The sequence below is a fragment of the Mustela lutreola genome, chromosome 4, assembly GCF_030435805.1.
Source record: "Mustela lutreola isolate mMusLut2 chromosome 4, mMusLut2.pri, whole genome shotgun sequence".
In the NCBI taxonomy this organism is placed as follows: domain Eukaryota; kingdom Metazoa; phylum Chordata; class Mammalia; order Carnivora; family Mustelidae; genus Mustela; species Mustela lutreola.
Window position 1 is genome coordinate 147,602,821 of NC_081293.1, and position 13,206 is coordinate 147,616,026.

Sequence of the window (13,206 nt, forward strand, 5' to 3'; positions counted from 1 at the left end):
TGCCTAATACCTATGGTTTTTTTTTTTTTCTCTCTCTCTCTCTAAATAATATTTAAGACATTTAGGATAAGGAATAAAGCAAGGAGATGAAAGTCAGCTGAAAATATATGACTAAATAATTTTTTAAGAAAATACTAACATCTTATTGAAAATAAAAAATTTAAATCAACACAGAAATGGTTATTGACATTCTGAGAATTCAATGGATCTCGAAACTAGAAGGCTCTAAATCTTCAGCACCAGTAAATCATAAAGACTAGAAGAGAAAAGGAAAGAAGACCCCATTAAGAAGAAAAATAAGGATGTCCAGGAGTTTTTAAAAAAATTAGAACAAAGGGGCATGGGGATTTGAATAGATTTAAAAAAAAAATTAGAACAAAGAGGCATGGGGATTTGAATAGATTTTTTTTTTTAAAAATTAGAACAAAGGGGCATGGGGATTTGAATAGATGAGATAGTCTGAAAAGAAAGTTTCTTCCATCTACTCCAACAAATACTCACTGAGTGAGTAATATATGCAAGACTCCAGAAAAACAAGGTGATAAAACATGTTTTCTGCCTTTAAGAAAATTCCAATACCATGATAGAATTATTAAAGTAGGAATTCATGCAAGGAGAGGGAAGCACAGAGGTGGGAACACCTCCATCTGCTTGGCAAGACAATGGTGGTAGAAACACTCTTAACAAAGGAGGTAACAAGTGGATTGAACTAAAAAGATGAGTAGTAACTGTCTGGGAAGAATGAAGGACAAGGCCTTCCAAGCAGATGGACCAGTGCACACAAAGCCACCCAAGACTTGAAATAGACTGGCATGTTTGAGAAATCGCAAGTTTGAGGTCTTTTGGGGCCTTTTCACTCTCTCTGAGTCATGAGAAGATTTACTCAGCAGCACTTCTGGTACACGTGTTCTAGCCCTTCAGATCTCCGCTTAAATGTCACATCTCTAGGAAACTTTCCCAGACAAACCACATAGCATAATTTAATGCCTTATAATTTTCTAGCTAATAACTATTCTCATTCTGTTAACAAAGTATACTAATATTTTTTTAATTTCCCTTATTAGTTTATTGTTTATTTAGAGACAACTTGGCCCTATTGTTCCTTGAAAGCACATACCCTATCTTATTTACCATGGTGTCTTGCCTACCAGAAAGGAGACACTCAGTAAATATTCGGTAAATTAATGAAGTGGGTTGCACATGTAAGCAAGGGGAAAAGGTTGAAGAGGTTGAAGGGATTAGTAAGCCAGCATAAGGATTGCATATATTCATTAGGTGTAGAGGAACCACTGGTGATAAATAAATAGGAAACAATATATAATTAGTTTCCTCTTAGAAGATCACTCCTATGATTGTGCAGAAGGTACATTTGAGGAGAATGAGACTAGTCTGAAATCTACTAAGGTAACAATACATGACATCTACAGTGTGGAAGATGAAGATGTAACTGATTAAAAACAATTTTTAATTGGAAGGACCTAAAGGTGAGGCCCAGACCTGAGGGGGAGGGAAGAGTCTAGGTTGACACTCAGGTTTATGACATGTACACAACACAGATACCTCATAATTGATTTTTCTAAGTTCTAAAGGAGTCAATAATGCTAAATGAGGGAGAGTATACAAAGAAAATGAAAACAGAGGGAAAGTTGTGGCAATGTAGAAGTCATTGGTAGCATTCCAGAGCAGAGATGTGCAGAAAGGTCTCAAGCTACCAACAGTAAATGAATATTGGTGGCTGTCAATAGCTGTTTCTTTCTTCACCTCTGGCCCCACCTTGCTTTCATGATAGGATTCTGACAGACTTGTGTGAACACACAGTCCATAGGAGCAAGCTCTGTCCACACCCTTCATAGAAAACTTCCCCTGGTCATTGCTCAGACTAAGAGTACATACACTAACAGCACAGGATATTTTAGGAAATAGCTCAAGAAGTGCAGGAGCACCTTTCTTTCTGGAAAAAGCTGGCAAGCAGACTTGGGAGTCAAATGGACAGTGAATTCCAGTCCTGGGTTCCCAGATAAGAGGATGTCGTGGGCTCTACCTGATTCATCCCCATAGCCTTAGAGATTCCTTGACTGGTGGTAAGAAGCACAGCTGGAGGAGGACCAAAGCATGATGGTCTAAGTTAGACAGCAGGTTGGAAGGATGGAAGGAGCTCCAGAACTTACATCCTGTCATCTTGAAGCCTCAGAGAAATAAACTAAGAAATCCCCCTGTCCTGAAGTCCTGAGCTAGTCTCTTATTCCTCATTCACTCTAAGTGATCACAAGCCCACCCCACTGTAGGTACCAATCATCCCGGCCAGGAGAAACATAGTTGACCATTTGACTTAACCTGGATGCACCCTATACCCTGGTATGAACCCCATGGTAGAAGCTAGCTGGGATAAGGTGAAAGGATGCTGACGAGCAATGACTTTTATGTGTGCTCTACATCTGGACATGAATACAGGGTGCTGTGGGGAGGAAAGCAAAAAGAAATAGGAATATATGAAGCAGCACACAGAAGTCTGTCCACGAAAGACAGGAAAAATGTAATTAGAGCAAAGAGGAGGGGCAAAGACTGATGATAGCTTTGTCGATAGGGTAAATCTGTGCCTGTTTAAATGCAGAGGAGAGCTTCAAACTGTAATGTACATATAATGTACATATAATGCTTATATATAATTTACATATATGTACATATAATGTAATGTACATAAAATGCAGATTTTGATTCAGCAGGTCTAGTGTGGGGTTTGAAATTGTATTTCAAGCCAGCTCTCAGGTGATGTAGCTGGTTCATGGACCTCACCTTGAGAACCAAGGATGTAGAGAATTAGGCATCAGGAAAATGAAATTGAAGGATCTATAGAGAAAGGAGAGATGAGAATGAGATTCCGGGGAGTTGCTTCTCTTTCGTCCCCTATAATAAGCGATTTCACCAGCAGAGAGGCACAAGGCAGTATCATGGAATAATTTGGGGACATTCCAGTGTCCTTTGAAGAACTGAAAAATATGGGACACCTGGGTGGCTCAGTCAGTCAAGCATCTGACTTTTGATTTCAGCTCAGGTCATGATCTCAGGGCCCTGGATTGAGTCTTGTGTCAGGCTCCGTGCTCAGCGGGGAATCTGCCTGAGATTCTCTCTCTCCCTTCCCTTCTGCTGCTCCCCCGACAAAAATAAATAAATAAATTTTTGCCAGGGGGAAAGGGAAGAATTGTAGAATATTCTGACCAGACACTCATCTAGTATGAGCATGAAGAAGTAATGTTGAGCCTCTGAACGTCCTGTCCTTCCTATGCTCATGCTCAATGAAAATATGGTTTCGCGTGTGTGTGTCTTCCCAAGGATGTGTGTGGGCGTGTGTGACCGCATGTGTGTATGTATGTGTTGGATTCTTTTGACAACCTAGCAGTTAACCACAGACTTTCAGTCACATTGTTAGTGCTTCCCTTTTGACTTAATGTTTAATCAGTCATATAAATAATGAAACTGAGTGAATTAGGGCTTCACAAAGTCTTCTTTCGACAATTCAGAGATCTGAAAACCATATAAATTTGCCAAGTAATGAGGTGTCAGTATCTTAGGGTGACAATACTAAAAAAGTACCTCGTTAAAATAAGGAAGTAATCATTAGTGAAAAGTTATTTCTGCAATTTTTGAGCTGAAACAAAAATTATGCCACTTTTTTCCACATCTATTGACCTCAGCAATGACTTTTCTGAAACATTAAGTAGGGTATTGTCATGACAGATATTTTCAATAAAGCCTTTTAATTGAAGTTTCAAAAAAATTTTTTAATAACAAATCTACCATCCCAGTGTCTCAATTAACTGTTGGGAAATAACCCATTTATGCAAGTAAGGAATGTGTATCTTAAGAATTTTACCTTGATATATTACTCTATGAAGAGTCATTAATTCTCTGGAAATAAAATTTTTCCCTTAGCATCTTGAAGACCAGCTAAAATTTGAAAAGAATTTTTTTCCTCCTCATGGCCCTTTAGTCCATTTAATGCTCCTGTCACTGTCTTGGGCATAGGAAAGTAAAACAGAAATCATAGGAGTAAGTCTCTGAAAACCTGGTTTTCTCAGCCCTGCAAATAACTATCTTTTTTCTCAATCTATATTAAGTCATTAAATTCCCCTCCTCCTATTTCTCTTACTTCCCATGTTAAGTCTTTCATTTCCTTTGTCTGGACTTCTTTTTGACTGGCTTTTTCCATGGTTGCCTCTATCTCATCTTTCCATTTCATCTTATATGTCACTTTTTCAGGGAGAAGTTTTCTTAATCTACCCTCCATAAAGTATAACATTCTAATATTTTCTCTCACAGCATATGTCCATATTTGTTTACTTGATTATTTTGTCTCCCCTTTAGAATGTCTCATACACAAGCTCAGGTAAATATTTTCCTTTGTTTTTGGTTATAGACCAGAACCAAGAAGTATACTGCATATGATTTACTTTTATATCTATTAATGATTATTAGAAGGAGAGAAGGAACTATTCCATAAGCTCTCTTAAAGTATGAATTTGCTCTTTCACTTCTATATACCATAACTTTGTAGCTCCATGCTTGACATAGAGTAGGTATGCAATAAATATTGGTTGAATGAATAAATACATGATCAAGAAAGTGTCTGCAAATGTGAATAATTTCACTCTCAATTGCCACAAGAGACAGAACAAGAAGCAGAGACCAGAAAGTCATGTTATATAGCCTGTATGGCAGGTATCCACCAACCACAAGTACCCTTTTGATTTTGGTTGATATTTGTGAGGCTTTTCCCTGGTCTTTCCAAACACACCCTACAGACGCTTTACCAAGAGTACTTGTCTAAAATACTGCAGGGGAAAAAAATTATCTAATTTTCTCTAAGGTTTCTGTTTGTATCAACCTCTGTGTTCAAAAACCCTGTTGTGCTCATGGGGATCACCCTCCTGAAAAGTAGACAGATACCTAGAAAAACCATAGTCTTTCACCACACTTGAGTACGTTTTTACTGATCATGACCAGTGAGCACCTTCAGAGATTTTTGTGCTTCATGGCATGCAGTTCATTTTTTTTTTAAAGATTTTATTTATTTATTTATTTGACAGATAGAGAGACCACAAGTAGGCAGAGGCAGGCAGAGAGAGAGAGAGGAGGAAGCAGGCTCCCCGCTGAGCAGAGAGCCCGATGCAGGGCTCAATGTGGGGCTTGATGCGGGGCTTGATCCCAGGACCCTGGGATCATGACCTGAGCCGAAGGCAGAGGCTTTAACCCACCGAGCCACCCAGGTGCCCCAGTTCATTTTTTTCCCAATTTTCACTTAGAACCTGACTCACAAGTTCATTTGTCAGAATAAAAGATTCACAAAGATGGCTTTTGTTTAAGAGTTAAGATTTAAGTCCAATTATTAGGGTCCATCTTGACTCTCCTGATTATACATATGAATTTGAAAAAGGTGTTTAACCTTTTTAGGACTACTACCCACAACATGGACATAACAATGTTTAACTCATAGGGTTTTTGTTTTCACTCAAAAAAAAAAAAATTCATGGAAAGTTCTTTGCATAGTTATTAGTGATTAGTATATCCGAGTGCTAATGTTAAGAACACGATAGTTTAATATTAGTTGGATGTTAGCTATTATCATTATCAACTTGATATTTCTTCTTTAGCTGTAGAAGGAAACTCTCAGATTTGAAAAAAGTAAAGGAGATTAAAAAAAGAATGGCCAATCAGAAACTATGAATACCTTCATTACTCTTTCCTGATAACACAGGATGAGAGGGAGCAAAAGGCCTTTCTTCTCCACAATACACTAGAATTCCCCAGGAATGGGAAAAGTTTCTTCACAGTTGTACTAAAGCGACCCCAGTGATTTTTTTCTGGGTTTTTTTGAGTCATTCTGTTATATTTTATTCTATATATTTTGGCCTTTCAAATTCTGCCTCAACAGCTAGGTGTACTTACACTGTTAGATCACAATGCCAATGAAATAAACTGGAGTAAACGAGAATGGCAAAACTCACAATGAAAAGAGATGAGTTTGTATTAAAAACAGCATTTTAACAATTCATCAGAAAAGCTATTGTCATGCCCATCTAACCCACTCACTCTGTGTGTATGTATGAGTATGTGAGTTTATGAGTATGTAGTTCATGAGTATGTGAATATACCAAATTAAGTACAATAGCCAAAACTGATAAAAGCATACTTTTTGTTAATACATTCCCCAAAATGTCTCAATTTCATCTTTACCTGAAAAAGTAATATAGTCAAACAATGCATTCATAAAGTTACTATCCAAAATACTCTATTTCTACACTGCCTTGAATATCTATTACATTACAGATTTGTTAGTTTACTTATTGTCCATCTCCCTTACTTGAATTTAAGCAAGGAATTCGTCCATCTAAGTCATAACTGTATTTCTAGCATGTAGTAGTTGCTCAATAAATACCTGTGGAATTGAACGAATATCCCTAAAAATATGTGAAATGTCAAGAAATTATATATCTATATCTATATATATATAGATATAAATAAAATTTATTAATTTATAATGCATTATTTGTTTCAGAGGTACAGGTCTGTGATTCATCAGTCTTACACAATTCACAGCACTCACCATTGCACCTATCATCCCCAATGTCCATCAGTGAAATCTATTTAAAAGCATAGCACAAACTATGAAAAAATCATTGGTTGAATTCAGTATAAGCAACAGTGTCATGTGGCATAAATATCAGTCTGGACATCTAGATTTTAGACTTTGTTCTGCCACTAAATGTGAGAATGTAGAGAGAAAGTATGGCTTTCATATATGTCAGATCACACATATGACAAGAAAAGCCTTTTCTGTACTGTATTTGATTCAGTTCACTAAAGATTATATCTTGCTGTCTATTAACAAACTTTGATTGTTTTGGAGGATAGAGTTATGGGGGGATGGGAATGAGAAGAATAGTAGTAGGGAAATATCCAATATCTTTAAAAATCTTTACACCCAGGAAGTTAGTAGTGATTAGCAGAGAGGACAGGATAAGCACTGACATAATTTTGTTATTCTGGTCCTAATTATAAAAATATGAGTTTCCTCTTTTGATTCTCTGTTCTGCAAAATAAAACTGGTAAGAATTCAAAGCAGTATCTATTTAAAATTGTAGAAAATAGTAAAGTTGTTTATTATAAGTTATTTCAAATATTCAGTTATTAATTTATAATTTGAAGTATTGTTAATTTAGGTTTTATTGAAGTTTATGGAAACATAAAGGTAAACATAGTAAAATACAGACCTACTTCCTCCTCTTCATTATTCCATTGGTTCAGATTGCAATTTTTTTTTTTTTTTTTTAAGAAAACTCTTTTATTTTATTTTATTTTATTTTTTTTTTAAGATTTTATTTATTTATTTGTAAGAGAGAGAGAGAGTGAGAGCGAGCACAGGCAGACAGAGTGGAAGGCAGAGTCAGAGGGAGAAGCAGGCTCCCCGCAGAGCAAGGAGCCCGATGTGGGACTCGATCCCAGGATGCCGGGATCATGACCTGAGCCGAAGGCAGCTGCTTAACCAACTGAGCCACCCAGGCGTCCCAAGATTGCAATTTGTTTTAATAATAGGCTCCCTTCACTTGAAAAGTACAAGGTGCAGTTTTCTTATTTTTTTGTGTGTGGCTAAGAAAAATTTGTAGCCATCTTACTTCCATGATAGATATATGACATTATAGTAACTTTGTGAATGAGGGCTAATGAAGTATACTTAGCTATTTTCTGAATAACTGAAATCTTTAATATGATCTGAAGAAAAATAATGGAAATCAGGGTAATAGATAATTCTTTGAATTTTTAAAGTTTTAAAATTTTTATTATTGTTATTATTATTTTAAGCAGGTTCCACATCTTGCATGGAGCCCAACATGGGCCTCAGACTATGACCATGAGATCAAGACCTGAGACCAAGAGTCACTCAACTGACTGAGCCATCCAGGCACCCAGGTCTTTTAAATTTTTTACACAGTATTCCACTGTTAAAGTGACACTTGCAATGTATTTTAAAGCTTTGAAATAAAATTGTGGGGCACCTGGGTGGCTCAGTGGGTTAATGCCTCTGCCTTCGGCTCAGGTCATGATCCCAGGGTCCTGGAATCGAGCCCCGCATCGGGCTCTCTGCTCAACCGGGAGCCTGCTTCCTCCTCTCTGTCTGCCTCTCTGCCTGCTTGAGATCTCTGTCTGTCAAATAAATAAATAAATAATCTTGAAATAAAATTGTACTATGAAATTCTCAATTCAATGAAAAAGTATTAAACTTCATATTGGTTCCAATCCTGAATATATTCTGTTCTAGAACTAACTTAACAGCAATCTTATATTTGAACAGCAAATCTCTTTGCATTATATACAAAAGCTGGACTAGAGAGTACTATAAAAGCACCAAAGAATGGGAGATTTCTGAAAACCTAAGAACCACAAAACACATAATAATTTAAAAGAATAGACAATTGGAGCACTTGGGTGACTCAGTCAGTTAACATCCAACTCTTGGTTTCAGCTCAGGTCATGAACTCAGGGCTATGAGATTGAGTCCTGTGATGGACTCCATGCTCAGCATAGAGTCTGCTTAAGTTTCTTTCTCCTTTTCCCTCTGCCCCTCCCCCCCTGCATTCTCTCTCTCTCTCAAATAAAGAAATCTTAAAGAAAATTTGTGATTTCCAGTTAGTAGACTTTTTAGGTCCTATACGTTGCATCATAAAAACAATTCTAATAAACTTCAAAGCCTTAGGAAAAAAACTAGAAATGAGCTATGTATAGCAAAAAGTGAGTCATAGTTACAAATACAGAATGCGCCACTGAGATAAACAGTAACAAGAAGGTCAGGCCAGAAGTGTTATCACTTAAAAATGGCTTATTTTATCCCGTTTTCTTGGGTAATATTATTTATTACTGGCCTTGAACATGTGTGTCTGAGGCAATACTGCCCAGAGGAGTGTGGATGGACAGTGGAGCTCTGATTTCTAAATCAGACTGTTAATTTCTAGTGAAGAATCTGGGAAATTACTCCACTCCCACTGAGATCCATCTTCTACTTGATTCAAGGTTTGTTGAAAGGATTAAAGGAAAAACATCTGACATCGTCCTAGTACATAAGTGACATTTGATAAGTATTAGTTTCCCTTTTCCTTTCCTAAAAATGCAAACCAGTCCATGGAAAGCCAAGTGTTTTCTATGTGTATTGAATAAAAATTTGAACATTCTAAGCAAGAGTCATCTGACTTTGGCAGCCCGCCATGAGTTATCTTCAATCAGAGGGTCTGGATTTCTTTTTTTTTTTTTTTCAAATAACCAACTCAGGACTTTTTATAAAAATAATAATAATCCTTAATTTCCAGTTTAATGACTTACAGTCATGTATACCAAACCTCCCTGCCCCACCTCCCCTGCCAAAATGGATAAAAACACTTTGTTCTATAATAGCAATGTAATGGGACATTGTAATACAATGTAACAGGTGGCTACCCTTGTGGTGAACATAGCATAATATATGAATCTAAATCACTAAGTTATATACCTGAAACTAATGTAACATTGTATATCAACTATACTTAGATAAGAAAAACTACTTTGTTCAAATATATAAGTAATAGGTATGAAATACTGAAGAAATTCTCATAGTTGGCTTACTATGAGGAAGACATCATAGAAGTTTTAGACAGAAAATGAATTCTGGCTATAGTTTTGCATCATGTAAATATACACTTCTGAAGTCATAATGACTTTAATGTGGCAGACACATTAAAAGTAAAGGTAGAATTGTGAAGTCGATCCTTTCTTAAATTTCACCATGTGTTCTAAGAATTAGTGTATTAAAATTTTTTAATTTTTGTTTCGATTAGTTTAGAACTTACTTTCTCTTCTAAGTTTCCCCAATGTGTTGTTTGAAAGTTATCACCACAGACAGCAAATCTCAACATAGTAAAGTGCTTCTCTCCCTCCGTTTTTCTTCACTTCTCTATACCTACTACCCTACAGGTTCTTGATAGTGCTTATTGTATAAATTAACAAATAAATGGATGATTTTTTAAAAACTTCCAAAATTTTAAATGAAAATTTAAAAACTCTTAGTTGGTACATACTGATATCATAATAAAGGAACCATAGTAGGACACTGCAGAACTGTGTCCTACTATGCAAAAGTGGGGTAAGTACATTTTTGCTTCTGAGGAAAAGGATTAGATGTTGTAAGTAATATATCCAGAAAAAGGAAAATTACCTAAAATCACTATAAGGGGTAACAGATATTGAATTTGATCCAAATATTCTGCTACAGACTGAGAATACAAAGATGAGTACAGAATTCACTTTCAAGGAATTCATAACATGGGAGAAATTTGATTCATAAACAACCTAAAATAAATGTATATATAAAGCAGAACTATAACTAAACGATATATATTTTATTTATATTATGTATGTTTATATATATTTTATCTATACCTCTATACCTTTCTCTATATATATTACATATATTTATATATTTTTATCTATACCTTTCCATCTATCTCTATCTAGAGAGAGATACAGAGATATCTATATATATAGATATATATAGTCATGCTCAAAAGCAATAATAATCAATGCTGCTGGGGATATAGGGTGTAGGCAGGACAGGGGAGCACTGAGATATGCCACTGAGGACACAGTTTGTCAAAAAGATGGGCCAGATATTATGTCATACAAGTTGAGGCAGAGCATTCAGGCATCTAGTAGAGGATATGAAACAGCAGAGGCCACAAACAAAAGTGACCAGTTTAGGGAAAGGCAGGACGATCAATATTGTGAAGAGCTGGTGAGAAAGTATGAGGGTGGGGAAGACTGAACAGAGAGGGCCTTGTGTACTATATGGAAGAATTTGGATTCTATATCATAGGCCAGTGGTTTTCAAGTTATAGAATAGAGTCCTCTCAGGCCTGCTGGAAGTAAAAGCTTCTTAGCTTTTATCTATTTAGGCTTCTACTTAACATTTCCTTTATTTATTAAAAAAATTTTTTTTAAACCTCTGTTACAGGCAATGAGCTTGTAGAAGGTCATCTGTTTGTTCTTGAGAGTAATGAGAACAGATTTACATTTTAAGAAATCACTGACTAGATTTTCAGTGGGGGTGGAAGGAGCCTGAGGTTAGATCCTAAGAATAATTACATCACCAAAGCAAAAATCTGGGAGCCTATACCTAGAAGGCAGCAGGCATGACATGGAGCAGGTCACTGGAGCAGAACTCAGTGGTCTTTGTAACTCTTCTCCACCTCCCTGGAGTAAATGACTGAACTCCTTATTAAGAGAAGGCAGATCAGGATTAGTCCCAGGTTTTAACTTAGATGTTTGCATATATAAAGAAAAGTAGTCTTTACCAATGATAAGGAATAAAAGAGGAGGATTAGGCTTGGATGCAAAAAATGTAAGTTGAAGCTGAAGTACTGTATTCCAGATAAAAGAATATGTATATTCAAAGGTGGGACATAAAATTTGGGGGAAAGAAAAAATAAGATCTAGACTAAAGATACAGCTCTGAGAGCTGGTGGCTTAGGAATGTGTCTCCGTATAGAAGTATGTCGTACATCACTCCAGGAAGAGATAAGTACATGAAAGCTCCAAAAATAAAATGTGTTTTATTTTATTTAAGGGATAGGCAGAGGAAGAGAAATCTGTGAAAGAAACTAAGTAGGAAGGGAAGAACAAACTAGGAGACTGTCAAGCAAGGTAATAGCAGTTCCAAGGAAGAGTCTGCAGAAAGATGAAGAGAAAGACTGAGGAGAATCTATTGCTTTTGGTAATGTGCATCTCCTTAGGAACTTCAGCTAAAGCAGATCCACTGATGGAATGGTGAAAGCAGAAATGGTGCTACAGTTTGAGAAAGTTAGGAAATCATTGAATGGAAAGAAGGTACTGGGGTTTCATTTAGAGGGAACTTCAGGAGCAAATATACTGACTTGCGTGTGGAGTTTGTCAGAGGCTTCAAGAAAGTCAACATGGCTGTAGGACAAAACAAGTAAGTATATAATTTCTACTTACCTATGAGACCAGTACCATCTTATAGGGAAGAGGTACTGATTGTTAGAACCACAGGATTTTTTTTTTTTTTAAATTTATTTATTTATCAGAGAGAGAGGGAGAGAGCGAGCACAGGCAGACAGAATGGCAGGCAGAGGCAGAGGGAGAAGCAGGCTCCCTGCTGAGCAAGGAGCCCGATGTGGGACTCGATCCCAGGACGCTGGGATCATGACCTGAGCCAAAGGCAGCTGCTCAACCAACTGAGCCACCCAGGCGTCCCAGAACCACAGGATTTTTAAAGAAGATTGAGTAGCAGTTCAGAAGTAAAAAAATACATTGATAGACTTACTTCAAGCTTGGTAACTGATTTATAACTCTGTCTATTCATCCTGGATTCATTTCCTTATGTTGCCATAATTGTAGAAAATTAGATCAAACTAATGAAAATGTCTAAAATAAAAATGCCACGCCACGGCTATAGCCAGGAGAGCTGGTGCCAGGAATCGACAAATCTCTGTGCCCTTCTGTCTTGAAAGTAGAAGAAACAATGAAGTATTTAGAAGGCTAAAGCAGGACAAAGAGCATGTAAACAGCTGTCTCCTAACTAGGGAAAAGATCCATGAACACCATGACTGCTCGAGTACTAACAATGTACTAACAATTTCTTCCTTTTTTTTTTTTTTTTTTTTTTTTGAAGTTCAAGGCTAACATATTTAGTTAATTTGGTGAGGAAAGCAATGACCTACTTTCTACAACTATGCTCAGTGAGAGCACAAGTGAACCTTACTTTTCAAAGACTGTCCATTTTTTCCCCAAGAAGAAAAATGCTTATATAAAACACTTAGAGTTTTTTTTTTGGGGGGGGGGATAAGAAATATAGTTTAAGGATTTAGGTTTCTTTAATTCTGATGAAAATTCTTTGACCTTTATTTATGAATTAACGTGTTTTTAAATAGTTCTTAGAAGTTGAATTCTTCTAATACTGTTTTAGTTAATAAATTGTAGCCTATCCTACCCCAAGTCCAAAGTTTTATGGCTGGTTTGTTGAGAGTTGACCAATACTGGTAGAGAAGATCAGTAAGTTCCTTGAAAGAAGATGGCTATATACTCAGGGCTTTACAGACAGATGTCCCATACATTCTTAATGAACCAAATTAAGTCATATACAAAATAATATTGACCAAAATTTCACTT

General features: G+C 36.4%; 1 protein-coding gene across 1 annotated transcript in view; it reads right to left on the bottom strand.

The window, feature by feature from the left end:
- Window positions 1-12,551, bottom strand: part of MACC1 (MET transcriptional regulator MACC1) — an 89,190-nt gene extending 76,639 nt beyond the window's left edge. The window contains exon 1 of the mRNA XM_059171319.1: window positions 12,362-12,551. The gene's annotated coding sequence lies outside the window, so the exon portion shown is untranslated. The remainder of the gene's footprint in view (window positions 1-12,361) is intronic.
- Between the last annotated feature and the right edge of the window lie 655 nt (window positions 12,552-13,206).